The sequence below is a fragment of the Anabrus simplex genome, chromosome 6 (assembly GCF_040414725.1).
Source record: "Anabrus simplex isolate iqAnaSimp1 chromosome 6, ASM4041472v1, whole genome shotgun sequence".
Classification (NCBI taxonomy): domain Eukaryota; kingdom Metazoa; phylum Arthropoda; class Insecta; order Orthoptera; family Tettigoniidae; genus Anabrus; species Anabrus simplex.
The window spans coordinates 155,973,671-155,987,191 of NC_090270.1; the positions used below are offsets into that span (position 1 = coordinate 155,973,671).

General features: G+C 37.1%; 1 protein-coding gene across 1 annotated transcript in view; it reads left to right on the forward strand.

Annotated features, from left to right (window-relative positions):
* Positions 1-13,521, forward strand: part of LRP1 (LDL receptor protein 1) — a 744,558-nt gene that overhangs the window by 631,380 nt on the left and 99,657 nt on the right. The gene's annotated exons all lie outside the window — the stretch shown is intronic.

Here is a 13,521-nt window from a genome sequence, read left to right on the forward strand (position 1 = left end):
CAGGGCAAGGTAGTTACAAAAGAACCAAAAAATGCCTTGGTTTTCACATTATACTTCTATCCATTTTTGCTCGAAGTTTTCAATTAACTAAGTAATTAAGTAATATAACTAAGTAACAAGATATATTATACAGTATAAAGGTTACAAAAATAACCGGCTTCAAAAATAATTTCAAGTGATGACAACACAACTATAAAGGCTCACAGAACAATAATAGAATCCCAAATAGAAAAAAGAGTGCACATATTATGAGCATGCAAGCCCCATTATACTAAAATAAAGAACAAGGCTGGAATGTGTACATATAGCTAAGGAAATATGAGTGTTAAACACTCGATTACCTTAAACAGAAAACCACAAATTGCGGCAAAATCAACCTTAATTGGGCATATCCACCTGAATATAAAAGAACTAATGTCATACTACATAAGTGGCCAATAAGAAAATTTACTCAAAATGTTCAAGGAGTTAAGATGGCCAAAATTAGCAGAAGGCAAGGGACTCAAAAGCATAGGAAATCCTCTAAACAAATTTAAATAGACAACATCCTACTAGGTAGGGGGACCAGGCATCCTTTTTTATAGGCATGTCCTCCTTTTTAGACCATTGTCTGCGTTCCGGGTGAATTATTTAAATAAACCAAAATGTGAATCTGCTTATTTTGGGGTAATCTATTTTACTACTGCATTTTTACAAGTATTCTTCATTACGCAACAGCATCATTGATATTATATTAATAAATAGAGATGTGATTGTGGAATATTATACTTGCAATTAATCTACGCATGCCTTGTATTGTTATGATAGACACTATTTATCATTCTGTGTATTGCTTGCTTCTCTCTCAGCAATACCCTGTCAGTGTACTGTATGTTAACATGTGACAGCTGACGTGACAAGCTACAGGAGATAACTGGGATATGCAGGAAGAGCGTTTTCTGTTCCATTTTCCACATTCACATTCAGGCTACACCACTACATGGACATGCATTGATGAAGTGATGCATTATTCATGTATAGGTGTTGTTTCATCAGTTAATTGTGTGTTGATCATACATGCTTTTTTAAACCAGGAGAGGTCTCATTCACTCCTTGGGACATGAGAGGTCATGCTGGATCTTTTAGATCAGGTTGTTCAAATGTCTCATTTATTTATTTTAATTTTTTAGCTAACATAGGACTACTTAGTCAGATTTATGGAGGTGTTTCTTCTTTTTGTCAGCCCAGTACTGTTTCATCCTTTCTGAACGCAATTTTCTTTCTGCTTTTGGAATCACTCTTCCTATTTTCTGCTTGTTGATTTTCATCTGTAGTCTAGTGTGTTTATTTTTCAATATGTTGAGTGTATTTGATTTGTATTTTAAATCTTCTAAGGTAATATGTAACTAACTCGTGTCTTCTTTAAGTTCTGTGATCCATCTAAAATTATTCTTACTCTTACTCTTCCATATTTTTAAAATTATTTTTCTACTGATTCTATTTTCTGGTGACTGTATTAGATTCCCTAAGAATGATATTTGTTTCTTTTTAATTGTGCTAGTCACAGGTTTTATTTCTTTAAAAACTGATCCATTAGAAGCTAGTCTTCAGACTCGGTTTACTTGATCATTTTGATTTAAACAGGTTCTCACTATTCTCTTTTCTAACTTGAGTACTTTATCTATTGCAACTGTGTCTGTTGTTTTGAATAATGTTTCACATGCATATGTAATTTGTGGCTGGGTGACTGTTTTGTAGTGTTTCAATTTGGTTGCTATTGAGAGATACTTTTTATTATATTATGTATTCTTGGTAACATGCTGTGCTGTAACTAGTTTATCTATTCTGTTTTGCCATGCTGGTTTCTCGTTCAGGTTATATGTGATTATTTCACCTAAATATTTAAATTTTTCTACAATTTTTATTTCTTGGTCTCCCAGCTTAATTTTGTTTGCAAGTGAAAGTTAAGTTAAAATAATTTCTGTTTATTCAAAAAAAATTACCCAATATTTTGAGCTATTTCTTCTGAAGATTTTATTTGTTGTTTTGTTTCCTGAATACCATTGGCCAGAAGATCTAGATCATCAGCAAATCCTAGACAGTTCAAATGTATGTTATCCTTCTGTGTTCCAATTTTTATATTTTTCGAGTTTTTCTTGTACCATTCCCTCATATCGTACTCTAGGGCACAGCTAAAAAGACGAGGTGATAATCCGTCACTCTGTCTTAAACCAGTTATTACCAAGAATGGTTCAGAAAGTTCTCCTCTGAACTTAATTTTAGAAATTGTGTTAGTTAAAGTAAGTTCAGTCAATTTGATTAGCTTTGGGTGAAGTCCAAAATGTCTTAAAATTTTTAATAATGATGGTCTGTGGATGGAGTCGTAATCTTTCCTGAAATCTATAAATGTTATTGAAAGGGGTTGTTTCAATTTCTGTAATATGCCATGACCAGCTTCAAAGTTATTATTTGTTTGAGCAGCTTCTCCAAGGTCTGAAGCCTCCCTGGTATTCACCTAACTCTTGTTCAAGTTGTTCTTTAATCCTATTATATAGTATCTTAGAGAAAATCATGTATGTGCAGTCAAGGATGGAAATACCTCTATAGTTGTCTGGGTTACTTCTTCCACCTTTCTTATGGATTGGATTAATTACAGCTGTTGTCCATTGTTCTGGGAATTTTTCTGATATCCAAATCTTGTGTAATATCATATGGAGGAATGTCTGTTTGTACTGCCAGTGTATTTCCAGATCTCTGCAAAAACCTGGTCTTCTCTACACGCTTTGTAGTTCTTCATTTCCTTAAGCACTGTTTCAACTTCTTTTGCTGTAGGTGGGTTTATATTTTTTTGGTTCAGTTTTGCTGGGGTATGTGTGTCAATTAATAAGATTTTTTCAGGTTCATCACTATTCAAGAGCTTGTTAAATGCTTCCACCATGATTTCTGCATTTTCCTTATTGTTATGCACTATTTTTCCATCTTTATTTTTTTATTTTTTTATTTTTCTGCTAGGTGCTTTATGTCGCACCGACACAGATAGGTCTTTTGGCGACGATGGGATAGGAAAGGCTTAGGAGTTGGAAAGAAGCGGCCGTGGCCTTAATTAAGGTACAGCCCCAGCATTTGCCTGGTGTGAAAATGGGAAACCACGGAAAACCATTTTCAGGGCTGCCGATAGTGGGATTCGAACCTACTATCTCCCGGATGCAAGCTCACAGCCATGCGCCTCTATGCGCACGGCCAACTCACCCGGTATCTTTATTTTTTTAACAATAATGTATTTTAGCAATTGTTTACCAAAGGCTTTGTAATAATCTCTAGAATTAGTTTTGTAATAATTTTCCTCAATAGAGTTTATTAAATCTTTTTGATATTTTCTCTTAATAATTCTAATAGTTTGGGTGAAATCTTTTCTGACATTCTTGAGGTTCGTGCTGTTTTCTTGTGTTTTGTGGGCTTGAAATTTCAACCAAGCTTGATGTCTTTCTTCATGCATTCTATCACAACCAGAGGTCCACCAGGCATGTCTTTTCTGTGGATTTAATGGAGGTAGATCTTCTGCGTTCTGTTTAAGAATTGGTATAAGGACATCTAAATTGTCTGTTAGTCTTATAGTTCCTGTTCTTTGCCAATACTGGGCATTCTGGATTAACTGATGAGGGTCATATTTTCTTTTCTCTTCAACTCTTGTTTTGTCTTTTTCTTCTGAATCAAGTAAATTTAATCACTATTTTAATTAAGTAATTATCTGAACCAGTGAAGAATTTGTCCATACATATGTGGTCTAGCTCCCATTCCCCTTTTGTCCAATCAGGATGTTTTCAAGTTTTAATTTTGTGTACGGTAGTTTTCTTTTAATATATGTAGATTTGGAGATTAGTCCATGGGTTCTCCAAATTTCTACGAGTCTTTGGCCATTTTTGTTAGTATATTTATGAGGAGCTCACTGTCCTACTACACCTCGATACTTCTTTTCCTTACCCAATTGAGCTTTAAAATCCTCTATAAGGATCTAGATGTTATTCATATTTATTTTATTCATTGTATGATCAAGGAGATCCCAGAAATTATAGACTTCTTGCAGAAGTTTTGATAGGAAATTTTTTTCATTGGTAGGAGCATGAGCATTTGTGATGGTGTAAAGTTTGTTTGTTGTTTGTAAAGTTAGAATTGCAATTCTTGGTGAGATAGCTTTAAAATCAACTACAGAATCTATTATTTTTAAATTTACTATAAATCCTGTACCAAATTTCATGACCCTTTGGCCTGGCTTCTTATTGTACACTCTATAACCTTGAGATTCAAATAGATATTCTGTTAAATTTCTCATTTTTTGGAGTCCTACCAGAAGAATATTTTGCCTATCTAATTCATTTGTAAAGTTCTTGAGCTTTCCGGTTTTCAGTAAGGAGTTTATATTGTGCATTGCAATGTATTTAATACACTTATGTTTGATTCTATGTTTGTATGTTTGATTATATGTATGTATTTTTGAGTGTTCAAATTCATTCTTGTCTTTTTGGCGACTACCCACCAAATCCGATGTTGTCTTCTCTATCCTTAAGGGGTTGGACGGTGGAATTCTTTTACTAAAAGACTTCTCCATATCTGACTATCAAAGGTTATCAACCTTAAGTGGAGCAAGCTCTGATTTACAACTATGGTTGTTGGCCACAGAGGATATTTATTCAGCCGCCATTACATGTGAAACAGACACTGTTGGGGTACCGCCACTAACATGTGGAAACGTCGTGCCCTTTATTGCCTCAAGATATTTATTTTATGGCTGTAATTTTATGGCTTTAAGCCAACCCTCCTCTTTTTTCCGGGCTTGAGACCGGCAACTGCAACTACTGAGCTACTCAATCGACCCAACAGATCCTGCAGGCAAAATGTCTCATTCTTCTTCTTCTTCTTCTTCTTCTTCTTCTTTTATGACCACATAGGATCACTTTAGTCAGTCCGTCGTTCAGGTCTCTTTGAAGGGATTGTTCGGGCTTTGCGGTCCTCCCAGTACTTCTTCAGACGCTCCGATCTTCGTGCCCTTTCCTCAGTTGAAAATGTGCGTGTTGTTGGTTTGTTTTGTGTAAGGGTAAAGCGGAGGTTTGTATTCTTGAGTTTTGTATTCAATTTTATCTTATTTTTGGTGTCTTCTGTTGTAAGGCCTATTTCCTTCAGATCCTCTCTTACTTCTCTGATCCATTTACATCCTGTTGTGGTATTTTTTGAGACGAGATTGTGTTGTACTAGTTGTTTCAGAAGTCTAGAGTCCTGCATCCTCATGATATGTCCAAAGAATCCCAGTCTCCTCTTACGCATAGTATCTGTAATGGGTTCTAGCTCTTTGTACACGACTTTGTTTGGTATTAACCGCCACTGTCCATCTTTCTGATATTTTTTGTTGATACAGGTTCTTCCAATCCTCCTTTCAATTTTCTGAAGTCTGTCAGTCTTTGATTGTTTATTCAGGTAAAAGAGTGTTTCTGCTGCATATGTAGCTTCCGGTTTTATAACTGTGTTGTAGTGTTTTATTTTTGTATTTATTGATAGACATTTCTTTTTGTAGATATCCCATGTTAATTTTTGTGCTTTAGCTAATCTATTTGTTCTTACTTGGATTGAGATTTTTTCATTTAAGTTATGTGTTATTACTTCTCCAAGATATTTAAACTGAGTTACTATTTTGATTTTATTACCATTTATGGTGACTTCTTTTAGCTGTGTTGGTTTTTGGGGCATAATTTCTGTTTTTTCAAATGATATTTTGAGGCCAATTTTATTTGCAATGTTTTGAAGTTCTGATATCTGGGTTTTTGCTTCTTTTATGTCCACTGCTAGTAATGCTAAATCGTCAGCAAAACCCAGGCAATTTGTTTTGATTTTTCGGCCAATCTTTATTTTGGGGGGAGATTTTCTAAACCATTCCCTCATTACCATTTCTAGAGCACAGTTAAATAATAGTGGTGAGAGCCCATCTCCCTGCCGTAGTCCAGTTTTAATTTCAAATGTCTCTGATGTTTCACCCCTAAACTTCACTTTTGACTTGGTATTGGTGAGAGTCAATTTTATCATGTTTATTAATTTGGGGTGTAGTCCAAGGTGTCTTAAAATTTTAAACAGAGATTCTCTATGGATGCAATCATAAGCTTTCTTGAAATCTACAAATGTTATCACCATATCTCTGTTTCTTCTCCTGTTATAGTCCATTATCAACTTAAGACTCATGATCTGATCAGGACAGCTCCTCCAGGGTCTGAAACCTCCTTGATATTCTCCTAGTTCTTTCTCAAGTTGTAAACTTATCCTATTAAGGATGATTATTGAAAATATTTTGTATGTTATGTCTAGGAGAGAGATTCCCCTGTAGTTATTAGGGTCGGTTTTGTCCCCTTTTTTGTGCAGAGGATGAATGAGGGCTGTTGTCCAGTGTTCTGGTAGTTCTTCTTTAATCCAGATACAGATAGAGACAAGTTGTTGATGGAGGGTCATTACTGTATACTAATTTTTTTTTAACTTGTTGTGTTATTTTGTTTGTTTTGGGATTTATTTTTCTTCTTATAACTTTATTTTACATTGAAAACTTCTGGGTTTTGTTAATTAAAAATATTCAGTTGCAAAATTAGCTTGAAATTATAATTCAGTCAATGGATACTAATTATACTGTAAACTTCACTACTTCTAACAGTAATAAAATTATAGCAATAATTGCAATAACAATATACAAAATTATACAAAATACAAAAAATATGTACAGTAATACTTTAGGCACCTCACTTTCCCACATGCCTACTCATTCACCTTCGTCACCTCCTCCCTTGTTCATGTGATACAAGTTGAAACTCCTTGTGCTCCTGGAAGATGTGCGACTAACATGTGCTGCACTGGGTTTGATTTTCCTGCGTTTGCGCTAATCGTAGTAGGCACAATGACTGGGTGCTGCTCCCGCCTGTTCACATTCCACCTCAATTGGCTAACCACGCTCTTTCAGGATGCCGCATATTCTCATCTTCATCTTCCTGGATAAGCAATCAATTGTTTTTCGATAGATATTCGAGGCACAGTTGCCATGAGAGCTGTTCTTTAAAAATTGCCATCTAAAGATGGATTTCTGTGTATTTTCCCTTAGGACAATGAACACATTTATCCCAGCAACTTTCAGTAACCTATAAAAAACAGTCAGTGGCCAGTGGCAGTTAGTCCTTGAAAGTGAATAGGTCCCTTTCTGTTAATTGACAGTGTCTACACCTCCCTTTGTCATGTTGCAGAAGGGTAGGAGGTCAGGCTTCCTGGCCTCTCCAGAACTCTCATCAGTTATTGTGTCAGAATCATGGAATGTGGAAATTGAAAAGACGAGCATAAGAGAGCAACGTACAGTCATCTCTAAATTTAAAAAAATATTACTCTTGACTGGCTTCATTGGATCAATGAATATTGGAGAAATCTCATTTTTTGTTTTTTTTTCGGACAGTTCCAACAGTCATTAAACAGAGGGCTTCAAGAAGCGAGATGCCTACGGGAAAGGACATGAACCACTTATCAATAGACACATTCCTCCCAGTGTCTGATATTGGCTGTGCCATTCTCTCAACAATGGCTCTCGGTGAATTGTCACTTCTAAATAGTCCTTCTGGTTGTTGACCAGGATAAATTCCCATGTGAATTGCGCAATATGTTATGGCACAAACTAATGCAAAACCATTGATGCCATGATTGGCATAAACTATTGAAAAACAGATTTCCCACAAAATGACTCCACATTTCATCAATTGTGCAATATTCATTCAGTGAATATGCTTTAGAGCATCATTTGTCAAAAGCTTGAAATATCTCACAGATTTTAGAAAGACAAACTGACTGAATTCTCTCATGTCCATCATGAACATTATGGAATCTCGTACTTCTGTGTAACAATATGTAATGACACAGATTAATTGTTATTCGGAAAATTTCTACACTTGTCCCATCTCTTGCCCGCATGTCTTCAAGATTTTCATGGGAAGAATGAAGAATGCCAGCAAAGTAAAGAAGCCCAAATATGTCTTTCATTTCTGTAACAACTGTAGGAAGAGCATCACCTTCACAAATAAAGTTCACTCTGCTTTGTTCTACCTACATATATGAAAATTCCACAGTTTTTTCAATTTCGGAGTCTGGAAAATAAATCCTGCAAGCTTCTATCGGCAAGCGAGCATTGCAAGCTTCACCTTTGGGTCCAGGTACATGAGAAATTAGATTGCGCCGGTGTGTCATGTACTCACCATGTTGTAACACCATCTTTACCCATGCCTATTATAAATAGTGTTTCTTCTGGTAGGGGACTAAAGTGACATGTTATCTGTTTGTTGCAACGTATTTGAATTACACATCAGGTTTTTACAATCTTGTTCAACCACTGATTCCTCTGAGTCTGTGTTGTGTTCACTACAGTCCAAGTTGTCCTCTTCACCTTCATCATCTTCAAATTCCCCAGCACCCTCTTGCTCTGCATCAAACAATCCCTTCATTCTCTGTCTAGTTCTAATCTGAGCACTTGGTTCCTTCTCTACACTCTCCATGAGCTTCCAAATTCTATTTTCTTTGAAATCCATCTTGAAATGGGAAAACCGACAAGTCACGTGTAGTCAAAAAGACCAGGCTTGAAATAATTCATGTGTAATTCAACTTACCGCACAACAGTCAACTGGCAGACTGCAAGAATGTGTTGCTAATACTTTCTGCTACAATATTAGATGAAGTATAGTGGGGAGGCAGCGCAGCAAACAACAGTGGTGATGTGAACAGTAAGGACCTGGTCTAAAAGACCATAATGTGGCCTCTCCTGGATTAATTCAGTGACAGATTTTTAAATTGGCACATATGCATTCAGAATGCCTAAACAGAAGAGTAAATTTACATACGCTCTTGCAAATAAGCATACAGATTTTAAGAAAGGCAGGAATGTAGAAGGTAGAATGGAAACCTTTTTTGAGAGAAGCACTTCCCCCAGGCTTTGAGTGCTGGTATCAAATTTAGAGGATACTAAATGTAACAAATGGGTATCCCAGTGTTGAACGGGCTCATTCATATTGGATAACGCTCTTACATGTAGTTCTACCCTGTCTAATAAAGTTCTAAGAGTTGGCAATTTATCTGCCTTTACCACAGGTAAATTAAATAAAGATCGGGCGAGTTGGCTGTGCGGTTAGGAGCACACAGCTGTGAACTTGCATCTGGGAGATAGTGGGTTCGAACCCCACTGTCGGCAGCCCTGAAGATCGTTTTCTGTGGTTTCCCATTTTCACACCAGGCAAATGCTGGGGCTGTACCTGAATTAAGGCCACAGCCACTTCCTTCCCATTCCTAGGCCTTTCCTATCTATCATCGCCATAAGATCTATCTGTGTTGGTGCAACGTAAAACAAATAGCAAAAAAAAAAATTAAACACAGCTTGCATGTGCCATTGGATTTTTAAACGAGGATTATCATATCTCTCCTTTAGTAGGTCTAAGGCTATAGTGTAATTACCACTTGTTAAAGCTGAAGTTTCAAGAAGCTTAGAAGCAGGTCCTTGAACCGATGACCTCAAATAATGAAACTTTTGTATTTCCAGCAATAGTTCATCTTGGTTAACTAAAGGTTCGAACATCTCATAAAATTCCTCCCATCTTTCCTCACTTCCATCGAAATGGGGTAATGTGATCTAGGGTAAACATGCCTAAGGAGTATTTACCAGAGGTCTTTGGGAAAAATTAGAAGTCAAATTGGAAATCTCTTCTGATTTCTGTGTTTGATTGATTCTACAAATTTCAAAGTATATGTTATCCACTTCCTCTCGGTCACTAGTCTGATCAGGAGACTGTATTTCAATATTAGTCAGCATTTCATCGTAACGACTGAATGCAGCTTCATAGTTTTTTTTTTTTTTTTTCAGTCTTTTAATTAGATTATCAATGTTACCTTTCTCGTCCGTCCAAGAGGACAGATATTTATGGAAAAGGTTGAGTTGGCCCTTGTATGCAGTGTGAGCATGAACTAGCTTTTCATCAGGCAGCATCTTGTCGGCCGGAACACCTGAGGCAGCCCCAGACTGCGTCGGAGAATGTTTCCCAAGTAAAACTAGAACTTATCCTGATACGACAAAAAGAAAGGCTGGAACAGTTTAGAAATCAAATTAGTTTGATAAAAAGTTGTACCTATGGTTCCCAGGTTTTGGCACCATATGGAGTTAAGATGGCGTCAGCGAAGGATGTAAGTGATGATAGCTCCCAGTTCTCTTGTGAAATAATCGGGGATAAGTGCGGTGTATTGAAAAGGTGGACCCTTTTAAGTTTCCTATCTTCCGTGTAAACAAGAAGCGAGTGAAGAATGGTATCCAGTGTGAAAAGTGCTTAATTTGGTGCCATTTTGAGTGTATATGTAGTGCTCGTTTTGCTAAAAATGAAGATACTTGGACCTGTATGAGCTGTGGCGAGTGCAATTTGAATAGTGGTAACAAACATAGCCCTACAACGGTCAACGAATCGCTGGCGTCTCATTCCTTGGAGGATGGAGGTAATAATAATGCACTTGTAATTCTGTCTTTATTGTAACAGGATTTACAAGCATTAAAAGCGGAGAATGAGATTTTAAAGGAGAAGATACGTTTACTGGAATCGAAAGTACCGGTACCAGTAAACACTCAGAACACAGGTGGCTCCGTGAATTCTAGCGAGTGATGTCAAGTTGCTTCAGATTCTAGGAGGAAAAGTGTACAGATAAATAAGGACAACTTCGTAATTGATACCAAAAATAGATTTTCAGCCCTGAGGGAAGTAAGAGATACACAAGGACTTATTCGTATGGGAAACAGTCAAATGTATAGTGCAAACTCCGTCACGAGAAGCGGCAAAGTTAGGCCTAAAATCCCACACAGTGCACCGGCGAAAGTGTCGAACATTCTAATATTTGGTGATAGCCAGGCGAGGGGAATTACGAAGAAAATGAATAATGAAGATATTGCAGCATCGGCCGTCGTCTATCCTGGGGCTCCAATCAAGAAGGTATTGAAAAACACGGAGCAGGCGGCAAGAAATCTTGGAAGTCGTGATGCAGTAGTGATCATCGGCAGGACGAACGACATAGCTCACAATGACGCTAAGAATGTCATTTCTGAAATTAAATGTACACTAGGTAAGCTGACTCACACTAACATCTTTGTAGTGAACGTGCCCCACAGGCATGATTTGATTACAGACTTGTGTGTGAACATTGAAGTGGACAAAGTTAATACAGCTATGGTTAAAATTTGTAAAAATTTTCGTAATTCCCAGGTAATTGAATGCAGCAGTTTCGAGAGACACTGTTACACAAAGCATGGCCTTCATCTAAACAATTCAGGTAAACGAAAGATAGCAAATATTGTTCTAGATTCTATTGATCTTAAGATATGTACTGTAAAAAAGGCAACTCCCTTGAGTTATAATACTGACCAGGAAAAGTAGTAGAAAGAACCAGCTGTACTTCAAGCTGGCTCAGTCAACTAGAAAATGAAACTCAGGAAAGTAAGGAATTTCAGGCTACCCAAGTGCAACAGTCAAGTTGTAGGGAGGAAGGGGGTCTGAGATTGCTCTTGGTAAACTGTTAAACAATTAAAATTCAGTACATTGATGGAATCGTATGAGACTGATGTGGTGATAGGAGTGGAATCGTGGTTGAGAGAAGGGGTGGGTAATAGAGAAGTACTTCCAGAAGGGTATACAGTCTATTGTAGAGACCAAGGAGATAAAATGGGAGGGGATGGGGGTGTGTTTATTCTGGTGAAGGAAACTTATTGTTCACATGAATGGTTTACCGATGAAAGGGATGAAATGTTAGGGATAAAATTAGTTTGTGATAATATGAAGGAGGTGGGAATTATAGGAACATATAGGCCTGGAAGAGAGGAAAGAGACATGGAAATATTTGAGAAAATAATAGATTATACTCATAAAAACAATAATAATGATATGGTAATAATTGGGGGAGATCTAAACTTGCCTGAAGATTAATGGAATGGAGCTGCAAGTGAAGCCCATGAACAGAAACTGGCAAATAAGTTAATTTGGGAGGGAGGATATACACAAGTAGTACAAGAACCGACTCGTCTCAGTAACTTACTAGATGTATTCTTGGTTAAACCATGGGAAATTGATGATAAAACTGAGGTAATTGAAGGAATAGGTGACCATAAGGCTGTAATAATGGATGTAGGACTGGTACCAAAAAGGCTTAATAAGAGGGTCACACAAGACAAGAAATTGTACAGAAAAACTAAAGTTGATGAATTTGGGACTTACCTTAAATCACAATTCAGTTGTTGGATAAGTGAAGGGAGTAATGTAGATATACTTTGGGCTAAATTTGAAGGAATCATTTGGGAAGGAGAGAAGAGATTTGTACGTATTAAGAAGGGTAAAATAACCTCAGACCCTGTTTATTATACGAGGGAAATAAGAAATTTAAAAAGAAAATGTAGAATAGTAAACAGGAAGATCAAAGAGAGTAGGGAGAGTTGAGAAACTAGAAAACAGCTAATGAGGGAACTGAATAGAGTGAAAAAGGAAGCAAGAGTATTATATGAATGGCTTACTTCAAGAGGGTAATGACCACAAAGGGAAATGGAAAAAGCTGTATTCATATATCAGGAATCAAAAAGGAAAAGGAATCCTAATTCCTGCAATGGTGGGAGAAGCGGGTGAACACTATTTAACAGATACTGAGAAAGCAAACCTATTTAGTAGGGAATTCAGAGATTCAGTAGAAGATTGTCAGGAGTTGGAAACCGAAACAGAAGATAGAGAGGGAGAGACACATAGGGAAACAAGAAGCTTCTCATTCACAAATGAAGATATCTTCAGAGAAATACATCTGTTTCAGCACCGACACAGATAGGTCTTATGGCGACGATGGGATAGGAAAGGCTTAGGAGTTGGAAAGAAGCGGCCGTGGCCTTAATTAAGGTACAGCCCCAGCATTTGCCTGGTGTGAAAATGGGAAACCACGGAAAACCATTTTCAGGGCTGTCGATAGTGGGATTCGAACCTACTATCTCCCGGATGCAAGCTCACAGCCATGCGCCTCTATGCGCACGGCCAACTCACCCGGTATCTTTATTTTTTTAACAATAATGTATTTTAGCAATTGTTTACCAAAGGCTTTGTAATAATCTCTAGAATTGGTTTTGTAATAATTTTCCTCAATAGAGTTTATTAAATCTTTTTGATATTTTCTCTTAATTCTTCTAATAGTTTGGGTGAAATCTTTTCTGAGCTCAGAACACTTTAAGCAAGCCTCGGACCTACGGGAGTAATGGAGTCCCGCTCCCATTTGACAGGCGAGGGACTCCTTGGAAACAACTTGGCGAACGAAATGGAATTCGATGGGGAGCTATCAGTATTAATGGGGCTTATGGAAGAAAGAAGGTAGAACTGGCTGAGTCAGCAAAGAGGATGCATCTGGATGTGCTAGGAGTAAGTGATATTCGGGTAAGGGGAGATAATGAGGAAGAGATAGGAGATTATAAAGTGTACTTGACTGGTGTTAGAA